Here is a 12,602-nt window from a genome sequence, read left to right on the forward strand (position 1 = left end):
AATACAAGATTGCGCCGATCAGAGAGGATTTTTGAGAATAACTTTTGTGTGACGTCACACTGGTGCAATTGCGAGAGAGAAATGCCAAAACGTGAGCAAGAATGGAAGAAGAAAAAATGTTGCAAGGAAAGCGTAAACAAGTTGCACAAGTGTGACGTCATGCAAACAACGATTCTGTCAAATTCGTTAAGAGAGGAATAGCGGTCCGAGATCGGCGCAACCTTTGTATTCTCTCAATCGTGTCTTCACCTACCGCAACAGATAATTTTATACACATGTATGTACATAAATATCGTGCGTTTAAAGCAGTGCCCGCTAAAAAGAGAAAAGTATTAAAATGAGAATGTATTAGTTATGAAACAAAAAATGAGAATGTGTTGGTGGTAATGCACGGAAAAAAAAATTCTGTGTTGTATTACTTTTTATAAAAACTTTGGTATGTTTTTTTGCCGTTTTTTCATGGTGCGCTATTGTTTAGATCTAAACAACAAAGAAACATATAATGAAAGTTGACGGCCCTAAGAAAGGAAAAAGTTGGTAAAATTTTGTATGTATTGTACAAAATTATTATTATTTTTTTATAATTTAAGTGTGAATTTCTGAGCAAAAAAGATAACGTGTTTCGAGCACTCTGAATATTAAAAGAAAATTTCGTTGATTTCAAGTAGAAATAAAATAAAAATATATATATCTAATATATATTTATTTTAAAATTAGGTAAAACTTGACATTTAAGAACAATTTATAATAACGATTAAACCAAAAGATAAATAACAAAACATATTGTATGTTTTAATTGAGGACTAGTCTGGTATTAAAAAAAATACATAATTCACAAAGTTCTTTTGATATGAAGAAAAAGCACGACTTGGTACCATATACATACCCATTTCTAGGGGTGTATGTACGAAAAATTGTGTTATAAAATTTTTGAATGAATATTCATTCATTCTGCTCAGTGTACCTACTTTATTCAACAATAATGCGTCATGAACCTGATTCGCCTATTGTTTGCATGCAACTAAATAAAATTTGTTGCTCTTCTACTCTTTCTGTTGACGTTCGGATCATAGTTGCCAACTTAGTGCTTTAAGCACTAGATTTAGTGCTTTTTGAAAATTAAAACGCCAAAAAAAATGGTTTAGTGCCTAGTGCCCTTTTTAGTGCTTTCTTCTGAACTAAAATTTCTGAATTTACAAGAATCTACAAATTTAAATACATTAAAATGCAAACCATGATTGATAAAAAGATGAAGTTGCAAACCCACGCTCTTGCGTTCTTGTTAAATTGTATTCGCGTTGAAAATGCTAGCACGCAGATAAGTTAAGTATTTATTTTTTTATTTTCTTGATTATTGATTGATTACACAGTTCGAAAAATTTTAACTTTTTTTGCCGCCTGAGTGCATCGGTTTTTGTAGATTCTTCGGTGCTGAATACAAATCTAGCTGCAGAATTTCTATACCACGTCAGAATTTTGAGATATCCTAGCCTCTAAGTGTAAAAACACGGTTTTTCGCAATATTTGAGGTTATATTATAAAACAATGAATTTTTTCGCTCATTTCTACTTAGGGTATCCTTAAGTATTACTCTTCCCCTTTAAAATTCAATTTCGTTTGTTGCGATTCGATTGTTCCTTCTCCTGATGTACCAGTTTTAATGTGCAGTACTTCTGTATCAAGAATGATAGAATACAAGATTGCGCCGATCAGAGAGGATTTTTGAGAATAACTTTTGTGTGACGTCACACTGGTGCAATTGCGAGAGAGAAATGCCAAAACGTGAGCAAGAATGGAAGAAGAAGAAAAAATGTTGCAAGGAAAACGTAAACAAGTTGCACAAGTGTGACGTCATGCAAACAACGATTCTGTCAAATTCGTTAAGAGAGGAATAGCGGTCCGAGATCGGCGCAACCTTTGTATTCTCTCAATCGTGCTTCTGTATTACTTGGCAAGCATGAATGTGTATTTATTTATACATGTAAATATTGTATATTTTTTTACTTTTGTTTACCACAAACTGTTATGAAAAAGAGTATCCTTTGATTTAAAAAAAAATTTAGTGCTTCTAGTGCGGTAAAACGCTCTTTTTTCCCAGATTTGGTGCTTTTTGAAAATGAAAAGTTGGCAACACTGGTTCGGATTGTGTACGTGTAAGAAGCCGATTGTGTACATGTGAAAGGCCGAATATAGTTCGTTTCCCAGGAAAGTGTTTGGCGGGCACTGGTTTAAAGCAGTGACCGCCAAACGCTTTCCTGGGAAACGAACTATATTCGGCCTTTCACATGTACACAATCGACTTCTTACTCGTACACAATCCGAACGTCAACAGAAAGAGTAGCAGAGCAACAAATTTTATTTAGTTGCATCACAATATAACCAGTAAACAACCTTCGGTGAATTTGGCGACTGCCTTCCTCGGGGATGAATATGCTAGGGATGAAACTATTGGTACACACGCCTTCCAAGCACGCAGGGTTGCTTTTAATCACCAAAAAATAATTAACTCCAAATAGTTTCAAAAAGTATAGTGTAAAACGAAATTTATTGAATAATTCCACATAAAATGGTATACATAAATGACGCATTTTCTAAACGNTGTCTAAATTCTCAAGTAACATAAAGTCCACAAAAGAATAAGTACGCCATGTATAAATTTTAACAATACACAAAAATAGAGCTTTCGCACGAGTGTTTGTTTGGTTTTTCAACACCATTTATAATTTTCTTTTAATAAAATCACGATTTGACAAATACTTAAATTTATTTATCTAATAATAATACAGCACACAACCCTGAAATCTAAGAAAAAGTCTGAGGAAGGCCATTAAATAGCAGCACACAACCCCGAGCCTTCCTCAGGAGTGAATATAACTACAACAACAACGACTACTACAACAACAACCCAAAAAGGTTGGTTACTGCCTATACTGTGAGTTGCATGCAAACAATAGGCGAAGCAGGTTGATGACGCATTTCCGTGCATTACCACCAACACATTCTCATTTTTTATTTCATAACTAATACATTCTCATTTTAAGACTTCTCTTTTTGGCGGACACTGGTTTAAAGTAGGGATGGGCGGCAGCGTTGCCAGGTTGAGTTTTTAACGTCATTTGGACTTTTTTGTATCCTGTTGACGTTTGGACGTTTTTTGTGTAAAAAATTACGTTTAACTTCCCAGTAATATTTCTCTGTTACTAAATCTTGTAAGTAGAACTGATTTTGAATTATTTTCTTAATAAATCTTTACAAGCTTTGTTTTTTGCAGCAGCTGCTTCAAAAAAGTATATATTCTTTGGACACAGATGACTTAACCCATATTTAAGCGCATAAAGAAAATGACACATGGGGCCCCTTATTGAAAATGTAATGAACGTAAAAAGGCTGAAATACTGCTATGTTCCTTCTTAACAGAACGTAATTGGGCATTTTCGACAACATACCACTTAACCAAATGTTTACAAGACAAAAAAAGCATTACAAATCAACGCGATTCTTTAGCATTTTAAAACTTGCACATTATTGCCCTGAAATTTAGTGGGCTGTCAACCTACATACTCAAAGAAATTCTAAAAAATCTGAATAAAAAGTTGAATCAGATTTTTTATAATTTTTGCACATAGTTTAAAATGTGGATTTATATTTTGTTTGTTATATAATGAGCTAGGCTTTTATGGAAAAATAATAAACATTAAATAAACAAAAAACAAAGAGCCAAAATCGATGACTTAATGAGCTGATCACAAGTGCATGTATAAAATGATTTTTATATTAACGATCACAAACCAGTTTAGAATGAATTTTAAATGTGACAGAGCAAATGACGTGTTAATATCTATACCTTACGTACAAGGTACATATCTGTGTTCGTATTGAAAAGTAGCTTATGTCGAAAGGCTGGCTTTAGTATAAATCGGCACTCGCAGCATACGATTGCGAATGACTTACGGGCGCTAAGCCGTTAAACAACTTTTAGCAAATAAACGTGCAAGGAAGAGTTCCGATACTAGCAAGTCAATATTCTTTTTAAGTCTCATCAAAAAATTCCTTGTCGTTTAAAAAATAAAGCGAATGCCGCATTATACTAAAGCCGGACCTTTCGACATAAGCTACTTTTCCATACGAACACAGATATGTACCTTTGCATACAATAAAAGTTTAATAAGAACAATTCTTTGTGCATACATTTGAAACAGACGTTATTGGGTAGGAGATAACGTTTTTTCAGATAAAGAGGGACGTTTTCTCATGGCGAAGACCTGTCAACACTGATAGGCGGCAGAACAACTCGCGCGCAGCAGCGTGCAGCAGCTCGGGCAACAGTGATCGGACTTCTACCACATTGTGGTAGATCTACCACTTTTCGGAGCATCCACAACGTCTACCACACAAGGTCTGAAATCTACCACATATTCGCATTTTTGAGCAGTTATAATTGAGCTCCTCATTATTTTCTTATTTTTTTTTAATTTTAAGAACAAAAATTGTCAAACACTAAACACTATGTGATAACAAGTAGGGACACGATATCGAATCGAAAGTATCGATATAGTACTCATTTACAGTATCGATGTAAAAATATCGTAATAAAAAGACTCGATATTCCAAATATCGATAAAAAATTCAAAAAATCAAATCTGAATATTGGTGTCATTTTCTATTAAAGAATTAACACTTTGCACTTTAATAAGTATGTACATCACTGAAAGCGCGCCACATAACCTAAGATAGTTCACATTTCTACTCTTTAAAGCTCAAAATATATCCATATTGCTTTACATATAAATTCCAAAGTAAGGAAGGTTACAGTACGACATAGATTTGCAAGAAATGTAATGTTTAAAAACAATATTTTAATAAGCACAAATTTTTACATTTTGGAATTTGGAAAATTAACTCTAAATATTTCAAATATTACTACAAAAAGTTTTATACAAATTGCCTTGCCCAACTCCCAGAAATTTAAATTTCGACGTTTTCATTTAATTTTCTGGTACTCGATTCCAAAAACTATCGTTTGAAAACTTACGAGTAAAAAGTATCGGTATCGAATGGCAAAAATATCGAAATTCGTGTCCCTAATCCTAATAACAAGAATGATAGTATACAAGATTTCGCATTCCCGGCGGCGATAAGATTTCTCAAGTAAAAGTAAACAAAGCCGAATGTGAGCAGAAAAGTAACTGTCAAACCGTGAATTTTCTCAATTTCTCAATATTAAATTTTTTCGACGGGAAGCGTCATTTCATTATGTAGAATTGAAAAATATATGATTTATAAAGAGAACTAATAAGGAAAATGTGAAAACTTCGCGATTTTTGTGAAAGTTAGCACATTACAGTGCATCTAAAGTTTTTAACGTGTTGCTTACTTTTACTTGAGGATTGTCAAAATCGGCAAAACCAAAGTTAAAAGTTTTTTCTAGAGATTCGAATTAAAAAGCTTTCAGTTAAGGTGAAACCATGCAGACTCTTTTTTAAATTTTTGTAAAAAGTTTGATCCGAAACCTGAGATCTACCACATTTTTTCTAAATCTACCACATTTTTTCCAGAATCTACCACACAGAATTTTTATAAAGTCCGATCACTGGCGGGCAAGCAGGTGCNAAATGCCACATACACTGTTATTCGATAATTGCACCATTGGATAGCAATCCTTTAATCTAGGGATGGGCGGCAGAACAGCTCGCGCGCAGCAGCGCGGGCAAGCAGGTGCTTAATGAGGGGTAAAAATTTAAAACCGAAACGGTAAGCAATAGCCGTGTACGTGTATTAACCCTTTTATGCAATGTATATTGCCAAAGGCTATTATATTCACCTTTTTGTTTATAGAGGAACAATTTCTAACTATATTTGTAGTCTATTTATTAAAAATAATTCAACATAATGAAATGCCGACCAATTTATTTTTATATTTTGCTTGCGCATGTGTTCGTAAATAAGAGAGCCGAGCGCTGCTACTAGGCATAGTTGCCAACTTAGTGCTTTAAGCACTAGATTTAGTGCTTTTTGAAAATTGAAACGCCAAAAAAATGGTTTAGTGCCTAGTGCCCTTTTTAGTGCTTTTTTCAGAACTAAAATTTCTGAATTTACAAGAATCTACAAATTTAAATGCATTAAAATGCAAACCATGATTGATAAAAAGATGAAGTTGCAAACCCACGCTCTTGCGTTCTTGTTAAAATGTATTCGCGTTGAAAATGCTAGCACGCAGATAAGTTAAGTATTTATTTTTTTATTTTCTTGATTATTGATTGATTACACAGTTCGAAAAATTTTAACTTTTATTGCCGCCTGAGTGCATCGGTTTTTGTAGATTCTTCGGTGCTGAATACAAATCTAGCTGCAGAATTTCTATACCACGTCAGAATTTTGAGATATCCTAGCCTCTAAGTGTAAAAACACGGTTTTTCGCAATATTTGAGGTTATATTATAAAACAATGAATTTTTTCGCTCATTTCTACTTAGGGTATCCTTAAGTATTACTCTTCCCCTTTAAAATTCAATTTCGTTTGTTGCGATTCGATTGTTCCTTCTCCTGATGTACCAGTTTTAATGTGCAGTACTTCTGTATTACTTGGCAAGCATGAATGTGTATTTATTTATACATGTAAATATTGTATATTTTTTACTTTTGTTTACCACAAACTGTTATGAAAAAGAGTATTCTTTGATTTAAAAAAATTAATTTAGTGCTTCTAGTGCGGTAAAACGCTCTTTTTTCCAAGATTTGGTGCTTTTTGAAACTGAAAAGTTGGCAACACTGCTACTAGGCTCAGTCGGTAGAAACCCGTCATATAAAAAGGTTGTTTTGCGCATGATTGCCCTTTTTTCCAAGCAAATTTCTAACGAAAAATTATCTGCGCAAGAACAACCGCTCCATTTGAAAAATTGCTACCAACTGAACGCTGACAATGCAAAACTGAATTACAAAACAGCTAATATGCGCGCAAGCAAGGTGTTGCCATTTAAGCCGTTTTCCGGCTAGATTTAGCCGGTTGCGTTAGCAAACAGCCGGAGAAATTTCGATTTAGCCGGCAGCCGACTTGTTAGCCGTTTTGCAGAAAAAATAGCCGTTTTTAGCCGATTTTGCTATTTGCCTTGTTTTCTTAAATTTCAAATATGTATATATGTTTCCATTTTTGACTAAGCGACCCAAAATCTGTTAGAAATGGCTACTAGCCTTATCGTGGAGAAAATTTTCATGTCAGGCAGGATTGTATGAAATTGGGCCGATTTCGCTTATTTTTATTTTACACGAAGAAGGGATTTTCGTCATAAAATGTTTGTTACAAATGTCTTAATTTTAAGTGTGAAGTTTTATTTACTTAGAAAATACGAAATTGTTTCACTGTTAAGACTCTTAAGATGCGTTTGTGTTTGGATATAGTGCCAACAAACAGAATTACATGTAGATATTGTCTTCTCAGATAGCGCATATTCAATTCTGCCTAAATTAAAAAACATAATTTTTGCCCACTCCCAAAGGTTTAAGGTAATGGAAGTGAGTCAAAATGAAAATAAAAGAGCACAAATTTCTATGCAAAGCAAAACTCTCTGGGAATCCTACGAGACAGCTGCCGTTCATATGACCGGTCATCTAAATAGGAAATCTGCAGTCTTTTGGCATCATATTTTACATCAGAATTGAAGGGATTTCTGAAAAATCTGACCAGTTCTTTTGTGTAACTGTGATTTTGCATCCCTTGTCAACATATGGCCTCGGTTGATGTTAACTAAAGGTCGTTGTTTTACTGCCTTAAAATTGAAGGGAAATTTTTACAGCGTTTTTTATGTGTATTGGTTACTATTTGAGTGTATTGAGAATCGGTCAGTCTGAAAAGGCCTTGTAGGGAAGACAATAGGTTTGTTCGTCGAAAATCCAGCGAGAATTATCATTCAAAATATCAGATAGTAAGAAAAAATGCTCCCAAATTCTCTCTCATGTAGAGAAACTTGCAATTTTCTGTACGAACGCAAATTTGCAAGCTTTTTTGCCAGCTAGTGTCCACGGTTGTATTTCAAACAAAAGAAATTTGTATAGAATTTTTAAAATTCTTTCAGAGGGGCAAAAAACAGGATCTACGTGTATATATCTTGTCAGTCCGACTTTCTTCAACATACGTTTCAATTTCTTTGTCGGGTTTACTATATCGACTCTGGTTGAGATTGCATTCCGATTAAGAACACAGTTTTTTTTGCCGAGTACCTTTCAAATCATTGGAATTTACTAAATTAATTAAGTAAACAAGTATTAACTTAAATTTTTCATTTTAAAATAGCTCCAGTTTGTAAATTTTTAAATTTAACGAACTTGTGTATTCAAATTATCGTCGAAAAAACTCCAACCATGTGCCACAATCATATGTTTTTCCTAATTGCAAATTCTTGCTGGCAAAATTTTTTCCGGCTCGAATTCGTAACTTCTCTCCAAGAATTAGTCTTTTTACTCATGATTTATTTAAATAAAACATGTGAAATTTAGTTGAAACATTTTAGCCGTTTTTAGCCGGTTTTATTTGCCAATTTAGCCGGTTCGTCCAAAAAGTTCTGGCAACACTGGTCAAAAAGTATAAACAAACGAATTAACCCTTAGTGATGCATGTATCTTGTCAGCACTGATACCCGAGGCTTTTATTTTGATTATAGTTTTGTTTTACTTACATTACCTGGAATATATATATTTTGTCAATAAAATAAAACAAATTGTTTATAAAATCGTTTGAGCAATTTTCTTATTTTTAATTGCCCAAGTTTTATGCGAAATAGTTTGGGTACAAACGAGCTCGCTTGAAAGTGCTTGATTCGGACGGACAACAATGAAATCACTTTCCTTGAAGTGGTTTTCACAAACGCGAGATGAATCACGTAGTACAATACCACATCGCTGCCGTCTTAACTCGCAACTAGGTGGTTTAAAACATCGCACTATTTTCGTGTCCCGACTTCTATTGCATACAGCGCACCGTTCAAAAGTTTCCGTTTCATCTTGGTTTCCTTGCATTAAATATTTAAGCAAAGTCGAACGTATTTACTTATTACCAAACTTTAAATGTACTTACTTGCTCTCCTCGGCGGTGTATCTCTTAACAATTTCACGTTTATTAAAAAAATTTGTTGCTTGAAAAATTTTTGTGTAAATTTTTTTAAACAAATTCAAATTTGAAAAAAAAAATATTTTCAAATGGGTTAACAATTCATTTCAATTTGACATTATAGCCTGCTTATTTTTTTGTGGCATTAAATAAAGTATAAAAATTGGTCATACAAATGAAGAATTAAAAGCTTATCATCATCACAAATATATAGATATGCATACATGCAGATTTTTTCATGTTAGCTGAGCGGAAGATACCTAAAAATATTCGACAACTATATAATACTTTTAGAATAACTTTCCCGCCATGTTCAGTGCTTATTTAGTGCATTTTATTTTGGATACGGAAATCTTTTTATACACATAAGTATGTACATACATATGTGCATATTGATGCATATTAAATTTTACTGAAAATAATTTTTTGATGTTTTGATTTGTCCCAAGTTTTGGTGCTTTTAGGAAAGTTGGCAGCCATGGGGTCTCACAGTCGTGAGTACTCACTTATACTTGTTCTCTTATTCCGATCGCACATACAGATGCAATTCGCGCAAAATTTTCTGTTTCCCCCCGGGCATAATTCCCTCACCTCATCTACCCAACGGTTTGCACATTTGCCCGCGGTTTGCACGTTTAGGCATTTTGCCCGTATGTGCACATTATGCCCATCGCTAGTTTAAAGTACAAAACCGCGTATCAACAAAATGTAAAACCGCGCATCAAGATAATGCAAAACCGCGTATGTGAGATTGCTTAAATTATTTTATAGAGAGTAAAAGCACTCATATTTCAAAATGGTTATCTTTTTTATAAAGCAATCGGATTTCTGGCTGGCATATTTCAGGACGAATGGATAAGGATTGAGCCAAGAGCTTGTGTGAGCAAATCCAATTTTTGGCAGCCAATGTCAGTTACGCGGTTTTACAGAATGACTATACGCGGTTTTGTACTTTAAACCAGGGACGTGAACCGGATGAAAAATTTGGTTGGTTCGGTTCAGCGGTTCGAACCGTTGTTGCACTTTTGGATTGGTTCGTCAAAGCGGTTTTTTTGGTCTTTGAACCGGGGTCTCGGTTCGGTTCAACGGTTCGAAAAACAAAAAAATAACGCGCAAATTTAAGTGTCCAGTGTCAAGTGCAACAACGCGCAAGGTTAAGGGTCAAGTGAGATGGGATGCCTTTACATTTGATATTGTCACATGATAAAAAAACATGGTAGGTATTACCATGTTTAACAAAAAGAAAAAAAAGTGGGTACATTTATCTATTGAAAATTGGTTGAAACGAACCTTTAAACCTTTAAAGAAAGTGGTTCGGTTTTCGGTTCGGATCAAACATTTGTGAAAAATTTCGGTTCAGTTAATGGTTCAGTTAATTAATAGAAAAAAACGGTTTTCCGGTTAAAAACCGGTTCACGTCCCTGCTTTAAACGACGATATATATGTATGCATATATTTTCAGTATTTAAAATGTGAGTGATACACGTGGAAGGGCCCCTATTGTGTGGGCCGCTCTCACGGCGGCAACGTCAAAGCCTGATGTCGTTGGTAAAATTGGCATAGCCGTGCGCGCACTAGAGCTGTCAAACTATCGATAGTCAAGTCCATCGATGTTTTACGATAGTCTTAAGGGTGACTATCGATACTATCGATAGTATCGACCCATTTCATATGTTTTTCTAAATCCATTTATTTTTCGTTATCTTGTTTTTATAAATTTGTTTATTTTAGCGGCTCACGGTTGCATTTTAGTATTGAGAAATATTGCTAGAAATTCATTCGCCGTGTAAACAGTCAAGGAGCGAAAGACACTTTACATACATACATGCAAGGTGCCACTGCTCATGCAACTGCTTTCTGAAATTTCTCAATCTGACAGTCTTTTGAAATATACTGCATCGCCCGGTCTGACACGCTCTTAAGACGGCAATGTAACCTCTGCTATTCCCCCGCTTAAAATAAAAAATTGCGCTTTTAGAAATAATACGTTCATTCCTTATCTTTTTTGACTAAAATCTGAAAAGTGTCAAAATGTCAGAGCGTAAGCAAAATGCACTCACTAAAAGAGAATAACAGGAAAAAGTTAATGAACGCAAAATCCAAATTTTTAGTCCAAAGAATGGCAACAACAAAACTAACGTCAAACAAGAATAGAAATGTATGTACAAAACACATTCACTCAAGCACAAGCACAATATTGGCACTTGCTATATCAATTATTTTTTTGCTTCCTTCCAATTTCAATTAATTTTTTTACTTTTTACATTATTCTCACTTTTCGCGTATTATTTAATTTCCGTTAATTTAAATTCAGTTGAGTTTGACACTTTTCAAGATTTTGCCAGCAAAAATTCTTCTGACTAAATCTGACTACTTCGGACTGAAGAGAGTCATTCTCACTGAGTGTTGCTCTCTCATTTTTGCTGTTATTTTAGAGTTAAGGAACGCTTTTTGGACTAAATCTGACTACTTCGGACTTTTTCTGGCTATTTCTGGGAGATAAGGAACGCAACTAATGCCATGAACCAACTAAACTGATCACCCAGCGCGGCAACCGCGTATTTAAAATTGCATTTGAGAAAAAAATAATAGTTGATAACGTCATTTTTAATCGGTTGTTTCTCTCACACACATGGTTTCATTCCGTGGCGAAAAAATGACGTCACTGTGAAAAACATACTTTTCTCTCGCACAACGTCCTGGGTGATCTTTATTTTATTCGTTCGTTCATGAAATAATGCTGCAATGTTTTGTTGAACCAATACGTGCAAATGTCAAAAGCGCTAGGAAAGAGAATACGCTATCAATGAAACGATAGTGGCGATAGTACTAAAACTATCGATAGTTATTTCAAGTGACCAGACTATCGATACTATCGATAGTATCGTCGATAGTTTGACAGCTCTAGCGTGCACCCAACATAACAAAAGTGGCGATAAGGATTTGCGTATTAATGACGAAGGCAAGCGCGGGCTGGTCATCCGCTTCCATATATATTAAAGCCCCGCATTTGGCGTTAAATGATAGAATGAGACTACTGCTAGGCAGTGTTGCCAGAAAAAAGTTTCGTTTGGAGTTAAAACGATCGAAAAAACGAGCTAAATAATATTAAAAGTACCTAAAATGAACAGCTTATTTTTTTTTTAGTTGAGCATTTATTGACGTAATGTGGTTTTTACATTTTCCGCAATTTTACTAAAAACAACAAATAAATTTAATAGCTGAAAAAATTTTTAAAACCAAAGTTAGGTGCATATATCTCGAATTCGGATCTATGGCACTTATAACAGTTATATGTATGTATATATGCACATACTTACGTATATAAACTTGACAATGAACTAAAAATACTTTACACATTGTTAATGCCCGTATGATACGTTTTCTTTGTAGTATTGCGGGTGTATTTTGCACTGTATTTTGAAAGATAAAGTAATTTATATACGAGTTCAGTACTGTAAGGCCAAAAAATAAACTAGGTTGTTAAAAACAGTCCGGTCAAC

Source organism: Rhagoletis zephyria, unplaced genomic scaffold (genome assembly GCF_001687245.7).
Source record: "Rhagoletis zephyria isolate East Lansing unplaced genomic scaffold, Rhagoletis_zephyria_1.1 Rzeph_scaffold_00581, whole genome shotgun sequence".
Lineage (NCBI taxonomy): Eukaryota > Metazoa > Arthropoda > Insecta > Diptera > Tephritidae > Rhagoletis > Rhagoletis zephyria.